General features: G+C 37.3%; 1 protein-coding gene across 1 annotated transcript in view; it reads right to left on the reverse strand.

Moving 5' to 3' along the window:
• Window positions 1–20,929, reverse strand: part of MGAT5 (alpha-1,6-mannosylglycoprotein 6-beta-N-acetylglucosaminyltransferase) — a 384,608-nt gene that overhangs the window by 309,321 nt on the left and 54,358 nt on the right. The window lies entirely within an intron of this gene.

A 20,929-nucleotide genomic window follows, 5' to 3' on the forward strand; every position in this document is an offset into this window, starting at 1 on the left:
ACATTTATGTCCCTACTATATGCCAAGAACTGCAAAAGCAGTCCCTGCCCTCAAGGAGCTCAAAATCTAATGAGGAAGAGAAGGAGGGAAGAGACAACATGCGAACAACCAGATATAAAGCATAAACTGGAGATAATCTCATCAAGAACTAGAAAAGGCTTCTTGCTAAACGCAAGAGATAGGTAAAAAGACTGATGGAATGATATACTTCAAATATTTGGATTTCTCTATAGGATAAAGTCTCAGAGTTCCATGACTCAAACTTTAGCCATTCAACATCTCATTTACTTATACCCTGCAGACAAGATTGCTTTGCAGCTCAGAAAACAGTCTTCAAAAAGCAGCAAAGTATAACAAAGCACTGAATTTATATTCAGAGGGCCCAGGTATGACTCCCAGGTAGATCTGTTATTTCCTATGCAACCTTGAGCCAGTTACTTTAATCACTCTAGGTCTTCATTTCCTCCTTTGAAAAAATGAAGGAACTAAATTAGATAATTTCTGATGTACCTTCCAGTTTTAAACTCTATAATCCTATTATGATGATAACCCATTGATGCGAAAATAAATTACTGTGATATTATGGCTTCAAAATCAAATGCCATTATAAACTCCTCTGCAACCATTTTTATATAGCTTTCTGGCAGATCAAACTCAGGTTTTCAATATCTGTGGCTGCCCTAACTTTAGAGTAACTTGATTTATTTTCTGCATCATTATCTATATTTCACATACATTCTGAAGCAGAAGCAAGTCATATCAGGCATATATTAGCCACTTTCTTAGTTATAGGAGGAAAAAATGTTACATGTCAGCTACCACTAAGACCAAAGTTGCCACTAATTAGTACAGCATGCCCAGACTTCAAAGGATTCTTAATGATAGGAATTATTTTCTTCATTAAGCCAGGTGTCATGTGATGAGATCTGACAAGTTTTTGGAGAGTTCTAGAGCCAGATCTCCTCACCACAGTGGAGAATAACTCAAAGTTCTTTTTTAAACAATAATAAATAATCTTGTTGTCCTGTGAGCCATGCCTACAGAAATACAGTCTCCTGTTGCAATCTACCATTAAAAAGTGGCCATGATGATAGTCGTTAAAATTTGTCACATTCCACAGGGGTTCAAATTCTCCAAGCTGGAATTTAGACCAAACAAGGGATGAATAATAGGTGTGCTGTCATAAAATCCACAGTGGGTCAAGAACTCTATTGTATATTTGCTCCCTGTGAAAGTAATTTACTGTATTCCCTACTTCCACAGACCACTAAATACACACTGACAGAAAGAAGGGGACTATTTACTGAATCTGTACTCAGAGGACCTTGATACATAATAATCAGCAATATCCATGTTTACAGTGATAACTCACTTATCTGTCAGCCTATCTAAAACATATAGAGTTCATAAAGTATAGAGACTGGACTCATGGTATTATTAAAGTATGGAAGCACAAGGTAAAGAACGTCCCCTATGAATGCTGCTCTATACCTTCTTTGAAGTTAACAGTTTCAGAGAGCTGCCTACTAGAGCACTGAAAGTGAAGCCACTTATCCAGGATGACACAAATAGTATGTATCAGAGGCAAGACTTGAATCCAGGTCTTCTTGGCCTCTATGCTAGCTCACTAAGCATTGCTGTCTCTTAGACTTTAAAAACAAAAACAAACTAAAATAAACAAAGAAAAACCCATGGACCCAAATACCCAAAATAGTTCTCAAAAAGACTTCACTATAATTCATGCAATTCATAGGGAAGCTGCTAGGATCTTGTGCCCCTCAGACCCAATTTACTCTCATTTTAGCCAAACTCCAAACAGCTTAGTTATTTGGTTTCATAGACCAGAGCAGAACAGAGATACCAAGCTGGGAAGTGAAGGGAGAAGTTACTAGAGGAAGGTAACCAAAAGAAAAAGAGGCAGCTGAAAAGACAAAAAAAAAAAATGATACAAAGCAGACATGAGAACAGTATGCATAACCTAAAGATCGTTCAATTTGGAGTGAAATGATCTGGGTTCAAATCCCACCTCTGACCATAGCTGCATGAGGCAGGTAGGTCCGGAGAAAGTGCTTAAAAAGAGGTCTGGAGACAATATAGTGCTCAGGAAGACTCAAGTTCAAACACAGCCTCAGATATTAATTTGCTATGTGACTCTGAGCAAGCCACTTAACCCCCATCTGCTTGGTCTCCTCATCTGTAAAATGGGAATAGCACATCTCCTCCAGGATTATTATGAGGATCAAATGTGATAATATTTGTAAAATACTTTGAAAACCTGAAAGCACTATATAAATGCTCACTATTAATATTCTTATATATGACCTTAAATAAGGCATTTCACTTCTGTGAGTATCCATTTCCTTCTTGTTTTAAAAAGAAAATGTTTTAAATGTTTAAAAATTGTTTTAAATGTTTAAAAAGAAAATGATGAACATTTAATAAATGTTGAATTGAAAAGAGAGGCTGATCCTAATCTTCCAGGATTCTATAGTTCTAAGATTCAAGAAGTATAGTCTGTCTATGGCCATTCAATCTAAGAGTAAATAATTTCCCATGTCTTAGTAGTCCCTGTGGCCATTGCTTTATCAGGGCATAACTGACATTTGCCTTGAGTCACAGTCAGCAAGATTAAATTATGTTTTTTTCATATATCTTTTTTTTTTCATCTCCACTAAAAGACCTACTCCAATGTCTCACTGGGTCAAGGAGATGCCTCTGTATTATCAAAGTCTAAGCAGGAGGGTACTTCTGGCAGGTCCCATAGCTTTCTGTCAAGGCTTTTAGTACAGGCCAGGTTACATTTCTGTTGTCCAAGGACCAGACTAATTAAAGTTCCCAGAGGCTCATCATCAGTTCATTAATTCAAAAAAGAGAACACATGAGTAGACCCATTTCCAGGAAAGTGGCTAGAAAATTCAGGAAGTGTAAAACATATCTTTACAGTGAGTTGGATAGTTATAGAAGGGCTAAGGTGATAGACATGTTATCTTCAGCCCACTAGCTTTGTATGGAATAAACAGCTATAGAGTCTATCCTTAGCCCTAGAAAGTCCCCCATAGCATAATAAAAAGAGGGCTGGATTTGAAGTCAAGATTATCTGGTTTCAAACTCCATTTCCAGTGCTTAGCTATCTGTGTGACCCAGAGCAAACACTTTACCTCTCTGACCCTAAATTTCCTCTTCTGTGATATTTATAGTATCTTTTCCTAGGATTTTAAGGCTCAAATAAAAAAAATTTAAAAACTTTTCAAAAAAATTTCCCATACCAAATATCAGCTATTATTATCACCATAATGTTGGTCACAAAGGCAGCTTGACAGAGTACAAAATGGTTTAATATAAACTTCATAAACACTCATTGTATACCATGAGGAAATGAGAGGTAAAGGAAAATGACCAATGACTGAAATATAATAGAAAGAGAGCTGACCTTGGAAATCAGCCTCCCTAGGTTCAAGCAATGTGGGTTTCCTAACTTGTCTGAAATCATTTCTTTATCCTTCAAAACGGGCTAATACTTGCATAACCAACACCTCCCAGGGTATTCTGAGAATTAAAGCAGGATTTAATGCTGGTGTAAATGTCAGCTATTACGATTAGCTTTTCAATCCTCACCCTCTACTGCCATTCTGTTCACTTTGCTCTCTTGCCTACATCTCTCTAACACCATGGTGTGGTATTAAATTCTTGTTGAATGCCTACCGCGTGACATTTAGGTGGTATGTTTCTAATTCTATAGCCTGGGACAACTATCTATTTGGTGAAAAAGTGAAAAAAAAATCCAAACCTTCAACAAGGAACCTAAGTTCTGTATTTAAAGGATGACCATTGGGCTCTCCATGGTAAATGGACCAGATATTAAAAGAACAGGATTTGCAGCAACCTGAAAGTCATTTGTGAATTTTTACTTAAGTGAATTAACCTAAGGGAGGTTCAACACATAGGACGGCTACTCTCCATCATTCTGTGCCGAGAAAGGGTAAGTAAAATGTCATCCCCATATCTTCTCAGGGGAGGCATGACATACAAAAAGAAATCTTTTATCTGATCTAGAGAAAAAGAAACTAGACATTATTTACAAATTGATCCTCTATTTCTAGGCACAAAATATGATCAAAGATTGTACTAAAGGAGTGGGATATAGAAAATACATGAACTTGACAGCCAAGCAACAGTTATTGAATGAATACCTGTTAGATGAAGAACACAGAACCCAGGAATGTGGTGTCAGAAAAGGTGGAATATAAGTAGACAGAGTATCTCTCCTTCAGAAGCTTGGAGTTTAAATAGAGAGGGTACTGAAGATATAGCAGGACATCAGAAATTCAAACCCTCCCCCACTACCACCCAACCCTCCCAAAAAAGTATGAATTGATCAGCTATGTACTACCTACAAAAAAAAAATGCTGAGGAGAAAGCAGGATTTGACCTTATAAGACCAGTCCCCCCAAAACCAGATATTCATAGATTAATTGGGTCTTAGACATATCACATTTTTTTAGGACCTTGGAGTGAAAGGAGCCAACGACCTATCAATCAAAATGGGTCAATAAGATACTGTGCTAGGTACTGGGAACACAAAGAAAAAGTGGATCAGTCTCAATCCTCAAGACATTTATAGTGTATGGGAACTCTAATACTGTGAGTTACAAAGGAGGTACCGATCTGCACTGACAGAAGGAGTTTCCTCTCCTGGGAGTTCTTTATAGCAGTGAAATCACTGGTGCAGTCCCTATCCCTAGCAAATAGAAGCTCTCCATAGCCTTGTCCCTTCCCATCTTTCCAGTCTTCTCTGTAACTCCCCTCTGCACACCCTATATAATAAAAATATGAATGTGGGCTAGGTTGGTGGAGAACATTGGCCTTGCCTACTTGGGTTACTCTTTGTACTGAATAAAATTTTAGTAATCCTGTAGCTTGGAGGTTCTTAATGTGAAATTAAAATAGTTTAGGGGGCTCATGAATTTGTTTTCTTTGAAATGGTCTCATAGTAGTTTTTTCAAAGTAAATGGTTTCCTTCAGAATCAGTATTTTATTTTATGCATTTGAAAAATTGAAGAGTCCATAGGTTTCACCCCCAGAGGCGGGGAAATGATATAAAAAAAAGTTAAAGGACCTCTGCTGTCGATGTAGATACCCAGAAAATCATTTAATGCCCAGTTTCATAATACCACCTACCTTATCTTTCTCCTCTACCAGTTCCTTTGGCAGTATAGACTTGAGGTCAGATCCTGGCTAACTTTCTTCCACTTGTACCTGCATGATCTTAGCAAATCATTAAACCTGGACCTCACCTTCATCTTTAAAACAAGGGAATTGTACCCAACCTATAAGATCATTTTCATCTCTAGGATCTTTGGTTTTCATATGATCCTCAGTTCTCTTGCAGAGTATGCTCATCTCATCTATTTCTAAAGTTTCAATTCTTCATGTCAACAATCACTTTTTGACTCCCTCCCTCTCCCCACATCCATGGAACCTCATAGAAAGTTTATATTTATGAGTTACAACTTTGAGGAAGAACCACAATATCAGGGCATTCCTGTGGGGTTTTCTGGTAAAGCTGTCTCAATCTCTATCTCAAGTTCCTTCCCCCAAATCCCAGCTCATCCCCTCACATTTATATTCCCTCCATCTAGACCTGGGGAAGGGGAGGCAAAATATGTAGTAGCCTAGAGTATAACACAGTGGGAAGGAGAGAAAGGCAACAAATTAAACTTTTAAATATTATTTTTAGTAAATGCACATTTTAATACCAGGAAATTCTTTTCTCCATGGTACAAAGTTATTATTTGTGAAAAATCAAGTAGTACTTCACAGTAGAGGTTCAAAGCTTCCTGTAAACAATAGCACCCGGAGGGAGCAATTTTCAAACCTTGCCTAAGGTACATGAACATATAGTCTCAGCTCTGTCCCTTACCCTTTGTGTTCTAACAACCTGTTTTATCACAATTTCTTGGCAGCCAGATGAGCGAATAGACATTTTGTCTCAGAGGTTGAAAAACTATGTCTCAAAGTGATTCATTAAGTCAAATATTAAGACAAACCATAAAATCAATACATACTCTTATTAGAGGAGACAAGTCGAAAGGAAAATTTTAATTTTGGGGGGGGGGAGGATGGGACATTTCACCATTTAGATTATTACAGAAAAATCTCTGTCCCTATTGACAGAGAATGTATCTTGTGTCCCAGAGAGCTTCCTTACAGATAATGCTGTTAGGCACAGGTAGCCTATTGGCAATATGGGTATAAAACAGCTGCCAATTCTTCATGACTAAATGTTCATTACATGTGGCAGTTGAGGTGGGGTAAGGGGACAAGAATAGTTTCTTTTCACTAATTTAAAACTCTTTAGGCCTCCGTTTCTCCATCTTTAAAACTGGGATAACAGTATCAAGCTCAAATTGTTGTTAGGAGGACCAAATGAGAATACATTTACATCTGTTTTTCAAAACTTAAAGCTCTATATAGATGTCTGTTACCACAACTAGTCTGCAAAAGGATAGGGTCACTTCTACACTTACCATAGCAATTGACATTTAGAAGAAAATATGGAAAGTAAAACCATCAATGCTTTCCACAGCATAAATTTCAATGACAGTCAATCACACTTTGAGGACTCCATACATAAGAAGTTGAAAACCAGTCAAGCAGCAAGCATTCATTAAGCACTTACTGTGTATTAATGGCAATGTACTAAATACTGGGAATACAAAAGGCAAATACACAATCCCTGTCCTCAGGGAACTCAAAGATCCATTCATTTTGGCAGGAAAGACAGACATGCACATTCACACCCAAAAGAGGGTTTTGAAAGAGCAGGGTATTCTCTTGCATTGGGGGCAGAGTAAGAGTTGGAGAGGGGGTTAGTAAGACATACATTGATGGCAGACAGATATAGCACACTGTGTCAGTGCCTGCCTGCTTATATCTAGAGGGAGGTGCAAACATTTTACTAAAATAACAGCACAAGGATGGCAGACATATATTCACCTACTCCAGAACACAAGTAACTGCAATTGTATTAGTAGGGGCTAGAAATAGTACTTTAAGGCTCCCCATACCAGCCTACTACCTGCAGCTACCATGCCTGGCTACCATTTAAGAAGACTGAACCAATTTCTCTCTCAGTCAGCAATAAGCCAATTTCAGGGGCATCATGCTGTTTTAAGTTAGCATTGTTCAGTAGGACATGAAATGAAGTTCTATTCCCATTAAACTGTGCGTGTGTGTGTGTGTGTGTGTGTGTGTGTGCTGAGGATAGAGTTAATGATGTATGTTTGACGAAAATCCCACCTCTGAAGCAGAGCAGGGAGAACATTGTACATAGTAATAATAACATTGTGTGATGATCAGCTATGACTGACTTGGCTCTTCACAGCAATGCAATGATCCAAGACAATTCCAAAGGACTCATGATGGCAAATGCTATTTACATCCAGAGAAAGAACTGTGGAGTCTGAATGTAGATCAAAGCATACTATTTTCACTTTTTTTTGGTGGCTTTTCCTTTTTGTTCTGTTCCTTCTTTCACAACATGACTAATGTAGAGATGTGTTTATATGATTGCACATGTATAACCTGTATCAGACTGCTTGCCATGTGGGGAGGGGGTGGGAAGAAGGGAGAAAAAATTTTGAAACTCAAAATCATAAAAAATGAATGTTGAATTTCAAATCCCTTTGAAGTTCAAAAGGAGACACTTCCTGTTGCTAAGATTTCTTCCTGTAGGGTGACTCCAAGAGTGAAATCTTTAGAGGATGCTTAGATAAAAGATGTTATGGTTGTGCTATTTTCTAACATTAACATTTTATTCTAACATTAACTTTTATTCACATCAGACCATTTGGATGGACTCTGTGTGTGTGTATGTTTAAATACATATGACATTGTTAGAGTATGAAGTCTGTTCAAAGGCCCACATTCAGAAGAGGAATGGTAACTGTGGTGTTTCACTCTTTGGGGCTAATGTACCTTGACTCCTAAATCCTATTAGATCCTAAAACTTGGGTTCACATCCTTGATATTGATATTGTCCATTAGTATGTGTATGAGCTTGGGGAAGTGATTAACCTCTCTGGACCTCGGTTTCCTCATCTGTATAATAACAGAGAAGCATAATACTCAAGCTCTAAGGTTGCCACCACTTCGAAGCCTTGAGAGGTAACTCTCAGTTGTGGAAAGGGGCAATACTTTCTATTACTTTTTTGTGGCAAGACTGAAAATGAGTGGGTGCCTGGCAAACTGCAACTACCCAAAATAGGCTTCAAATCATGCATTTGTGACAATTCACTAGCTTAAATAAAGTGAAATCATGAAGGTGCATTTGTTCCTTGAAAGAGGTACAACTGAGAAGCTGTTTGCAGCCATAGAATCATCGATCAAGAACTAAAAAGAATCTTAAAGATTATACAGTCCTATCCCCTCAGTTTTGCATGTGGGGAAATAAAAGATCCACCCTTGCCAGTTGAATTGCCTTATAAGCATTTGCAATTTAGCAAATACATGTTAAATCAGGCAAGTGTACTGCTCTGAATAGACAGCCCCTCTCCCTCCAAGTATCTGAACGGAGTCATTTCTACAGTCTCCAAATAAGGCCAAAATGGCACTTTCTCCACTCTTTTCCTTTTTGTTCAGTTGAGCCTTACCTGGACCTTTCCTTTGTTCACTTGAGCCTTACCTGGACCCTTTTGTTCAGTTGAGCCTTACCACTCTTAGTGGGAGTGTGGAAACTTACTGAGAGGGAGACACAAAAGGTACACACTTTGACAGCTAGGTAAGTGGCACTTCTCAACTAAAGTTCATAAATTTTTATCCATTCAAAGATCCCAAGGGGTAGAAGCTTTTGTGTATGCTTGGCAGGTATTCTGGGCACCATGCCTGGCTGGGGTTAATATCTGTTTATTACAGTACTTGTTTGCTCTAGTAGATCCTATTTAGATGTCCCCTTACTGAATAGTTTATCGGTCCTAAAATCACAGGAACAAGAAGGAAGGAGGGGGAAAACCTTCTCCTTAAGAACTTTATCTACTCCAAACAAGGTACATTTCTTTTAAACACAAAAGCTCTTTTGTCAGCTTGCCTGAACTTTGTTTCTCTGTTTGGGAAACCCAAAAGCTTTTAAAGATTGTCTCCAGAGAACATAGTCTTAAAATAAGGAGGAGGGAGGACCTATCATTTGAACGCCCCAGAGGCATTTATCTGAAAGAGTATTATCTTGCTTGTTAGGAACCAAATCCATCATTTATTAGTTCAGCAGGAGTTAAAGTCACATTTAGCAAGGACAGAACATCTATATAAAACAGATTCCCCATTCCAAGAATCAGCAGTCATTAACTAAAGCTTTCACTACTCTTAATGTTTTTCTCTCCAGCAAAATGCATACACACAGTAATGTAGGTATGTTAAAGTGATGGACTTGGAAGTCAGCCTGGGTTCAAATCCCACCTTAAAACACATAGCCTAAGAATTATGCGTTTGAGTCTTCCTTTCCTCATCTGTAAATTGGCAAAATAATACTCTTTCTACCCAGGGATATTGTAAGAAAACAAACCTTAAAGCATTATACCATCAATAGATGAATTCTACTTTTCTATTTGGGCAGGTAGGTGGTAGAGTAGATAGAGGACTAAGCTTGGCATCAGAAAGACTCATCTTCCTGAGTTCAAATCTGGCCTTAGACACTTCCTAGTATTGTGACCCTGGGCAAGCCACTTAATCCTGTTTGCTTCAGTTCCTCATCTATAAAATAAGCTGGAGAAAGAACCACTCCAGTATCTTTGCCAAGAAAACCCCAAACGTGGTCAGAAAGAGTCAGACACAACTGACAAACAACTGGATAACTTTTTCATTTATACACTATGTTTGAAATGATTATTCTATTCAGTAAATAAAATTTCTTTAAAAGAGATGTCCTTGAATAGCAGGTCTTTCCAGTCCAATTACAAATCCCTTACCTCAAGAACATCTAGATTATTTCTGATCACTTCACCTGGAAAACAAAACTAACAATCCATTCCCTTGGGCATGTAGTCACAAGAAAGAAAACACTTCAAAGCTACAATTAATACTCATTTCAGGGAACTCCAAATTCAAGACTCTCTTTAAGAAACCCAATATCAAAGGAAGAGACTGGTGGGAGGGGGAAGAGTTGGGGGTAGAGGGGAGAGGATTAGCCTTTCTGTACTTAAAAAAAAAAGTGGTATTGTTGAATGTCCTTCCAAAAAGGAAAGTAAATCATTTCAGTTTCTAATTTCTACAGAATTTACTGGCAGAAAATCTTAGCAGTAGGAGGGACAGAGGGCGAGAAACAGAAGGGAAGAGGGAGAGAAAGGAGGGATGATTCATCTTTTGAATCATCTAAGCCACAATGACCATCTATCTCATTCTTAAATATATCAACCACCCTCATTTGAAATCTGCCTCAGAGTAGAATAGCCTTTTCTTTCAGTAATTTTTTTCTCAAACTTATTCTAAACTCATTTCCTCTCATTTAATCCTCAGTATGGATGGAGCATAGTTCGTATCCTTAAGGACAAGATACATTCTATTTAATTCAAGGAGCAGTTACTCAACACTTAAACTATCTTACAAGGCATGTCCTAGGTGCCTGGAATTAAAAAAAAAAAAACTACACAAATGGTCTCTGCCCTCAAGGAGCATTACATTCTCCTATAGGGATACAATATGTACCTAAAGTATAGACAAAGTAAATAAAAAGTAATGTGGGTGGGAAGATGAAAAGGACAGCTCAGGGAATTTTAAAAGACCTTGGACTGGAGATAAAATCTGTGTGGAGGAATTCCAGGAGATACAGACATGGGGCACAGCCACTGTAAAGATACAGGAGTGACACAGGAATTTCTTGCATGAAAACCAGCAAGTATTCCAGTGTGACTGAAATACTGAATATTTCAATGAGAGTAATATGAAATCATTCTGGAAAGAGAGGCTGGAACAAAGATTTACCTGTCAAATAGGCATTTGAATTTCATCCTTAAAGCAACAGGAAGCCACGGAAGCAATCTGAGCAGGAAAGTGACACGTTTATGAAAACTTTTTTTTCCATGTCAACTGAACCCGAAAAATCATCAAAAATTAAGCTGTTAGGAGTACCTAGCCCCTAGAAGCATTCCTGTAAAGGCAACTGTTCAGCCATCTCTAATCCATAGTAACTCAGGAGATCCCTCTTGTTCTGAGTCACATGGTAGAATGGGAAAAGTCAGTTTCATTCTATGATGAGCCCAGAGTTCTCATTCAACTTGCAATCCTTATTTACCTACAGGCAATTCATGGAATAGATCCAAGATGTTGACCTAACGCCTCAGGAATTCTCAGGAGCATAAACGAGTTTCTGTCATTCTTGTTGCAATCAGATTTTCTTCTTGCTTGGCATCAGAGTAGAAGAATCCACCCCTGGTCTATATAACTTTTGAGAGGACAGGTCAGGAGTTTAGAAATACTCTACAAACTGTAAAGTAACCATTTAGGATGGTAGGGAAAGGCACTATTTACCAGATTCTTTTTGTCCTCCTGAGCATGGCATGAGAATGGATTTCCAGGTTGCTTAGTGTTAGTGTTAGAACCCAGAGTCCTCCTTACAAGTAAACATTCAGCTGCTATTTTTCTTCTCTCCCACCTCAAGATCCCACCTTCTGTCTTATATATTTATATTCAACATCACAAATAACCAGACACGAACATATCCATATAAAAAGAATGGGGGAGGGGATTGTAAATGAAACTGTACATTACATATGGTTTGTTCTTTATTTTAAATTAATAAATACTCCAAATAAATTCACCATGTCTGTCCTGCTCACTTGTGTCTCCCTTCTGACTTCCTTCTGTTCTCTTTGGTGCATTTTAAATGCTTCAGTGACATCTCCCTCCCTCACCACCCCTACCCCCGCCTTTTTTCCTTTTCCTTTTTTTTTTTTCTGGCATCATTATCACTAGTCCTAATCCCCATCAATCCCTCTCCTAAAAAAAAAAATTTAAAAATTGACTTCTCTTGTGACAAATAAGCATAGTAAAGTGAAGCAAATTCACACAATGGCTGTATCTAAGCATTATAGAGCTCATTATGCACCTCTGACAAGAAGTGTGTAGCAAGTATTGTTATCCGTGCTCTGGAGTTGTGGTGGTAGTTGCTTTGATTGGAGATCTGAAGTCTTTTAAAGCTGTTTTTGTTTCTAGTGCTGGAGTCTCTTATATAAATTGTTCTGGTCACCGTACTCTGATTTAATTCATCCAAGTCTTCCGAGGTTTCTCTGAATTTATGTCTTTCACCATTTTTTATGGTATAATAATATTCCATAACATTCATATGCCATAATTTTTTCAGCCATTCCCCAAATCAAGGGCAACCCCTCTAGGTTCCAGTACCTTGCTATAATAAATAAATATTCTGCATATATAAGTTCTTCTTTCTTTTATCTTGTGGGAGTATATGCCTCACATCCCACCTTCCATTTTAGTGCAATATGGAACCAAATACGACTACCACCAATCTTACAAATATGATAAATAAAAATGTAAGGAGGGAAAATATCAGAAAATGCAAGCTTCTCCTTCAATCCCAAAGGCTACTGTCTAATTCAGACTCTAGAGATCTTTAGGATTAGAGTACACAGGCAAACTGTCTGTAATCATTTAGGAATTATCTGCTCAGAAATAGAGGGAAAGACTAGAGCTCTAGACCCTTGCTAGCCCAATGCTCTAATGCCAAGATTTACAACAGTTAGTATGAAGACTGGAGAAAAGATCCAAAAGTGAATAAAGGTTGATTTGAATCTCCAAGCTTCCTAACAGGATGTAAAAATCATGGTAGGTGGGGAGGGTGGCAATAAGTATTATTAAACTCCAGGCAATGTTCAAAGCACTTTATAAATATGGTCGTATTTCTTCCACATAAATCAGGAAGCTATCTTTTACCTTACTTAGCTTTGAAGAAGAAAGTAGTGGTGAAAATGCTAAAATATCAGATAGAAAATGATGAGCAAATGCAGAAACATTGCAACACCCAAGAGCCCAGTCGCCAAGTTAAATGTTGGCAACTATTCCTAAGCATTTAAACATAGAACAAAGCAAAGCATGATTTAATATTTAAGAAAATGATCCCCATTAGCCCACACCCATGTGCCTGGGGGCCTACATAATGCCTCAAACTTTTTAATACTTTGCACTCTTCAAAGTGCTTCCACAAATACTTTTTTCATTTAATCTTCAAGAAATGTGTTGATTTATTGGAAATCTGTCCTTTTTGGTGAGTTCTGTGAGTGTTTGGAATCAGGTATATTTATGATCATTTGATGAATGGGTGATGGAAGACCTATGAAACCCTGTGAGATTCAGGGGGTTACTAAAATATTTAGAACTTATTGAAAGATTGCTTTAATATACTTTATTACTCCACCAACACTTTCAAATTGAGATGTACTACAGATATAGTCGTACTAATTAACAGCTCAATTTTTATTTTAATTTTGTCTTAAACATTACATCATATGTATGTGTATATGTGTGTATATATATATACACACATACATATATGCATACATAGTGCTTTTTTCACAAACATCTTGCATGGCACTCTATACACACCAGGAACTTAATGTGTCCATCAGGTTTAAGAAATAATATTTTCTTTTGGGCTAAAGCATCGTACAACTCTAGCTCATAATAAAGCTTCACCGTAAGACTTCCTTCTTCCTGGGAAGATCTTTTCAATCACTTCTGTCATCGCTTGCTTTTCCTTTCTTTAAAACATTTTGGGGCAGACATGGTCTCAAAGTAATCTAGAAAGCTCACAGGAGCATAGGTTTTTGGAGGTCATCTAGTCTAATCCCTTCATTTTATAGACCAAGGAAGTCGAAGCAAAGAAGAGATGAAATGAATTACACAAAAATCATACCAATATTAAGTGGAAGGTGATGTTTGATCTCTCATTGTTTCTAGGGCATAGGAGATAACCAAGGATCTGTGAGAATAGGCATTTAGTAAATACTCAGTCTCTCTCTAGGTCAAGCTTCACCCTTTTTCTCTTTTTAAGTGGGGAAAAGAAAAAAAAATTGTCCCTCAGAATACTTAGGCAGAAAAAAAGTGACCTACTTAAAAAGCTGAGACTGCAGTGCTTACAATTAAGATTGACTATATGAGATTTTTTCCTCCATCTCCCCACTCCTTTGAACCAAATTGTGGCATTCAAAATATCTTTAAAAGATGAGCTATAACAAACTAATACATATGGAAAGGAGATTGCTGGTAGAGCCCACTTGGGATGTGATTACACAGAAGCAGCAGTGCGCTCCAAGAATAAGGCTCTCAATTTCTCCTCCTTGGGAACCCTCTAGCACCACGGAGTTGCTCCCTCTTCTTATGCCCCAGGAACAGTGCCTCTGAACTCTCTCAAAATCTGCATCCCCTTGGTCCCAGAGCACTGACTTACGGAACTTAAATACAGACTTTCCACCATTCCCACACTCTGAAACAATTGTAGCTGATCAAGGAGAAGAGAGAAATGGCTCCTAAGCTTATTTCCTTAAAGTGTGTGGTCCAAAGGAAAGATGTTTTAATCCTTGCTCAAAATGCCTAGAGCAAAGATTTAAAATGATCAGGAAAGCAGCCAGCAGCGCTCAGTGACAACTCACAACTAGTATGATTTACAAGCTAAGTTTAAGTCATTTGATCTTTCTGTCAGATGGAACAATGCCCCTATGGTTTAAGTTAGAAGGTTTAGATCACTATGAATTAGGTTTGTAGTCCAGTTTCTACTTAGGCTTTTTGCTTTTGGAGAAACTACAATCTAATTTTTTTTTTTTTACAAAGATCAAGAAGCAGACTTTAGTCTGCTCTTGTAACCATATAGACATTTTATGTTAAGTTCAAAGATCGTCAACTTTTTCCTGAGGCTGAAATAGCCTCTCTCTCTTCCTCTAATGGACAATCCTCCCCTTTTTTGGGGGGGGGGAGATAAGAAAAGTTCCCTCCTTTTCACTTCCTTTTGAAACAGGCTCCAAGTCTTGGGTGAAAATTCCTGAAGCCCTGTGCCTTTCACATTCACCTTTACTCTTAACTGACTTCTTCACAACTCCTCATTCATTGTGTGAGGGATTGAGGGGAGGTTAAAAGGCTGAACAGAGCTGGCAACAATTAGAAGACCAGGAGTAGATCACTTGAAGGAACAGGCAACTGAGGCAGAAGACAGCATAAGTCTCCATCCATAATTTCTCAATTCTAGTAAACAAATCTTTATTAAATTCCTACTAAGTAGAAGGCTCTCTGTTACATCTGTCTTTTGGCCCCATCAACAATTCTTCCTCATTACCTCTACTTTTAAGTACTGTAAGTCTTCTAATTGGCCTACCTAATTCCAGTCTCTTTTCCTCCTTCATTCCATCCTACAAATCTCTGCCAGATTGCTCTTCCTGTTGGTACAAGTTTAATCATTTTACTTTACTACTGAAAAGCCTATAATCTAACACTTGTAGGCATGGAATATGTTGACAACCCATTAAGTCTGAGGATTCTAGGATTCTGGAATGCCTCTGGAATAAACAAGTCAGAAAAATGTTGGAGGAAAAGAAAGGATTCTGTTTTCACAAAGAAAAATAACCACGTGTAATAAGTGTTTTTGATACCTTCATGTATTGAATATTTTAGAGCAAAGTAATGCTTTTATTAGCCTTATTCAACATTATTAAAATATTTATTAACATTATTCAACATCATTAAAATAACATTTTCCTAAACTCTACAGTAGGATTTTCTAAGCTATGTTCTTCAGACTTTTGTGTTTCATAAAATGTGAATTTGGGTTCTGTGAGACAAAGTTGATGCCAGCATTATTTAGCACCTTAGCACCCTGCCCCCCTGCTTAATGCTTGTTGAATGTTGAGTGAACCTCTAAAGGGAACCATTCAAAAGCAGGCCACCTATGAAAAGTATAGAAATCAGGGACCTCAGAACTGGCAGAAACAGGAGAAAATACTGAATGCTGAGAAGAAACCACATCAATACATACTTTGGCATGAGGCAACATTGTACTATAGAAAGAACACAATACTAAAAGAAGACCAGGTTCCCAGTCCCAGATCTACTATTAATTCTTTCTGTATGCTTGCGACAAGTCTGAGCTTCTCTGGGCTTCAGTTTGTTCCATCTCTAAAACAAATATCATTGATTTAATAATCTCTAAGGAACCTCTAAGCTCTAACATCTGAATGTTGTATGTATAGAGCCAGTTATGTACATACATAAATCTTATACCACTTCCTGACCTCTCCAGCCATGCTGCCTTGACTCAGACCATCACCCTCCCAGGTAAACCTGGACTCCAACTCTGATAAGTCAGTTTTATGCTGCTTCATTCCAGTTCCAAGCTATGCCACTATCAGTACCTTCCCTTTTTCCCTATCCCCTCTCCCCCAGAATGTAAGCTTCTTTAGGGCAAGGGCTATCTTCATCATCACCAGGGAGCATTTACTAATTTATGACTATGTGCCAAGTACTACTGTTCTAAGTGCTAAAATCATGATCCCTGTCTTCCAGGAGTGTTACACTCTAATGGGGGATGTAAAATGTGAGCAATTATGTACATACAAGGTACATCATTACAAATGTAATCTCAGAGGGAAGGCATTAGCAGGACTGAGTGGGAAGGTGACACCAGGAAAGGCCTCTTGCAGAAGGTGGGATTTGAACTGAATCTGGAAGGACGCAAGAAAGCAGAGGGAGAACTTCCTAGTCTTGCTTAATTGTATTTGTATCCCAGTCTGTAGCATAGTGCATAGTCCTCAGTAAATACTTTGTCTACCTATCCAAGCCGTTTTGTTTTTTCATTTCAAGTTATTCCACCCTTGGACTTTCGGGATTGTGCAAATATATCCAACATCATCAACTGAATACCGATAGCGAACAAGACTTGATGCAAGAAGTAAAAGGATTTTGCACAATGAATCCTCAAATTAACAGCACGTACAGGAAGGTATCATGGTATTATGAAAAAGGTTAATGGCAAACATGTAACTAGGACAGATCCACAGGGGCAAATAGAGTCTCTGTTTCAAAGTGCTAAAATTTAGAAGTTGCCAACATTTGCACTCATTCCGTACTATAGCATCAACTAGAACCTAGTTACTGAGAATATTTAGTTAAAATAGGAAGCTAGGGCACCAGAAGATGCCATACTCACTGGGAGTTAATTTCTATCTCCCTCCAACTGAATTTGTCTTTAAAAGTTTAAGGGCATTCTTCATTCTGCTTGCTCCAGGAATGCTTTGTGAGGCTTTTCCAAGGTATGAAAAATGCCAATTATAGCTCTGAGCACTAGAGTAGGAATCAGAAGATCAGAATTCTGTTTGCTTTGTCATCAACCATGTGACACTTGAGAAATCACTTAACCTCTAGGACTCAATTTAATCATCTATCCAAATGAGAATAATAACACCAAGTACCCATACTACCTCAGAAAGTCATAATGAGGACATAATGAGATGAGTCCTGTTTGGCTGGGCAGCATATTTTGGGAAGAGGAGAAACTTATATAATGAAATTGAAAGCAAAGTTGGTGACTGGTTGTTAAGAACTTTAAAAGTCAAAAAAGTTTAACTAGAAGCATTAGGGAGCTACAAAAAATAGGGGGGTAACAGGGTCAGATTTGCAGGTAAGGAAATTCCCTTCTGCAGCTGTGTGAAGGATAGAGTGAAAATGAGAAAGACATGAGGCAAGGTAGCAAATTAGGAGACTATTGTAATAGTATAGGTGAGAGGCGATGAGAGCTATTGTGTTAGTATTTAAGGCAATATTGCCAAGAGGATATAACTAGTTGTAATAAGTTAATATACTCTTAATCTAAAATGCATACTCACCTGGACAGAATTCTAGATGATTTTGTTCAGACTTTTTTTAGTACAAAAAAATCCTTTTTTAAACAAAGTGGGTACTTTTGAGAAATAATTCATTTGAACCCTTACTCTATTCCTATCAGTATTAATCAGTTTGATATTTTACATATAGGGATAGATAGGTTCTGACAGGAGGCTCCAAACTTTAACATAAGGCTCACTACTTGTTCACTAATTTATGAGGTATGCTTGCACAACCACAAGAATACTGACAAAGATATACCCATCCAGTTTTGCTCAAATTCCATGTCCATACTCAGCATAGGTGGGATGGCTTGATGCTTTGGAAAGTTCCCCAACTTACTTTTGTACTTCAAGCCCATTCTCTCTTGTCCAACATGAGCAAGTGACCATCTTATGACCACTTAGTCAATGGAGATGTCCATTTCTTTGTTCCACCCACCCCACCCCCTGCCATTTTTTTAACCTACCAACCAACTAGATTCTGTATTTCACTGTGCCTCTTTTGTATATTTGGGCATCACACCCTATAAAAACAAGGGTCCTAGAAGAAGGAGATCATGAGGAAGATCTGTAATCCACTTCATCAGAGAAGACCATGGACCCTTTGATAAATTGTCATTGGCTCGGAGCTCTGACTCAGTCTCTTTTATTGTAGGTTGGACAATTTTAATCTCTAACATAGTCATTAAACAGGAAATGGCTAAACAAGTTGTAGTTCATGAATGTAATGGAATATTATTGAGGCATAAGAAGTAATGCACATGAGGAATTAAAGAAACTCTAGAAGACTTTTTTTTGAACTGGTTGAATACAAGACAGAACCAAAAGAACAACATGCACAATGATGATAATAACTCAAGGGCAAACAATATCAAGATATGAAATAGGATATGTCATTATGGACATGGCCAATGTGTACATTTGTTTTGCTTGACTATGTTTGTCTGTCACGTGGGGAGGTTTTTTCTTTTAATTTGAAGATTTGTGGGGGGCAGGAGGAGTCAAGTGATAATGATGTCAAAAAAAGAAAAGAAAGGTTCCTTGAGGCATTTCTTAAAATGACTAGAATGATGTCTAGAACAAAAGGAAATTTGGTCAAAAATATGGACAAGCAGGCCAGCTTTACACCTAGCATGATTTTATTACATGCTTTTTTAAATTTTAATAAGGCAAGCTGTTTGTAATAGGCTCATGGTTTCATATTTAATGCTCTTTTTCTGTTCTTTGAAAACTGTACTTTGTTCATTTTAATTACTGTTTGTCAAGTACAAAATAAGGAAACAAAAGAAAAAGAAATTTTTTTTTAAAAAGAAAAACAACATTGAAATTCACTGAATTCAAATAAATGCAATTACCAGTCCTAACTCCATAGGACTGGCACTGAAACATACCTCCTTTCTTTGGGTACAGAATTGTAAAGACTACAGATGTGGAATGAGATATATATACTGTTAGATATGATTAATGCTTCTGCTTTGCTTATGTAGTTTATTGTTTCAAAGAAGTGTTCTACTGGGGAAAGGATTATTATTTTTTTTTAAAGACTTGAGAGAATTAAAAAAAAAAAAACCTGTTACTGCCACAGAGATTTGTGAACTTGAAGTTTCTGTAGGGAGTAATTTCTGTTAACAAAATATATCAACATTCCAGGAAGGAAGGAAAAGCACCAGTACTGAAATTTACCTGGCTACCATGCAACTTGGAGAATGACCAATTTTAACTAAGGATACATCAAGTCACAATGAGTACTACCCAAACAATTTTTAACAATGTTCCCACAAATATCTATAAGAATCTGGTGCTCCCAGCAAATTACTGTAGTATTTATTAGTCACTGTGGATTAACTTCATAAACCCACTTTTTGAACTAGCCTTGAATTATGACAAGTCCTCTCCCCTTTTCATGAAAGGTCCATTTGCTGAAGTTATTAATTTGCAGGCGAAGTCTCACTACTTTAAATGTTACCTGTTTCTTAAAATAGACTTGGATTTTCAGTTCCTTAAAAACTTGCTACAGATGATGTCAACTGTTCTTTTCTATTTTTATTTCTTCATAAGAAGGCTATGATTCATTCGCTACTTTATGGACTCACTTAAATATTAAGGGTTCCCCCCTCAAAGTAAGGTTAATGTTGAGTGTCATTTCCGATGTAATTACAGAAACACTTCAGCAACAAAAGCTTGTATCCTTTGTCAAATGTAGCAAGAGCTCTTACCAGAGTTGGTTATAATTATATTACTCTATTCTTTTTCATAATGTACTCACAATAATGTATTCCTTTGAAACCAATCATACCACATGTCATAACAAGGAAACATGGAACCTAGGCTCCAAATTGGTTTATTGTAAACAGAGATCAAAACTGTAGGTATTTGGGCAAACCTATTTAAACTGACTAAAAACAAATACACAACTACCATCTGGCTCATTCTAATTTATCTAGGTGGCGTTTAAAAAGACATTTTGACAATTTCTGCAATTATATGATCTCTTCTAAGGAACTACCCCTAAGTTCATGATGTGTCTGATGTGTCTAGTGGTCATATCACCAGATACAGAACAAATGGATTTAACTAAAGCTATTTTTTAAAATCAGGGGCTGTTTATAAAGAAAAAAGCCAAATGTCTTTTATAACTTTTACATTAATGAAATTTATGTCCATCTAATCAAAAGAAGTCAATTTTAAACCTGCTGCAGAGGTGTCCAGATGAACTGTGAACACGAGACATTATTTTCTTTTCCTTTTCTGAATAATTTCACACTTACATTAGATGTAACTGGCAAAAATAACTATATCTGAAGAACAATATTTTTAATTCTGGTAAGATTCTAAATTAACCCCAAGGAGCACAGGAAATAGGGACTCACAATATAAAGAAAATGAAATATTCACAATTCTTTCTGATAAATAACAGGACTGAACACGTAACTTCATGAATTTATCTCAAGATTATGATAATGTTTAAGTATGTAAATATTGTAATTTACTTTTTAGTTCCAGTCTCATCCCCTTTTCTCTTCCCACTCCCCAAGGCTGAAACACTAGGAAACTCT

The sequence above is a fragment of the Trichosurus vulpecula genome, chromosome 2 (genome assembly GCF_011100635.1).
Source record: "Trichosurus vulpecula isolate mTriVul1 chromosome 2, mTriVul1.pri, whole genome shotgun sequence".
NCBI classification, from domain to species: domain Eukaryota; kingdom Metazoa; phylum Chordata; class Mammalia; order Diprotodontia; family Phalangeridae; genus Trichosurus; species Trichosurus vulpecula.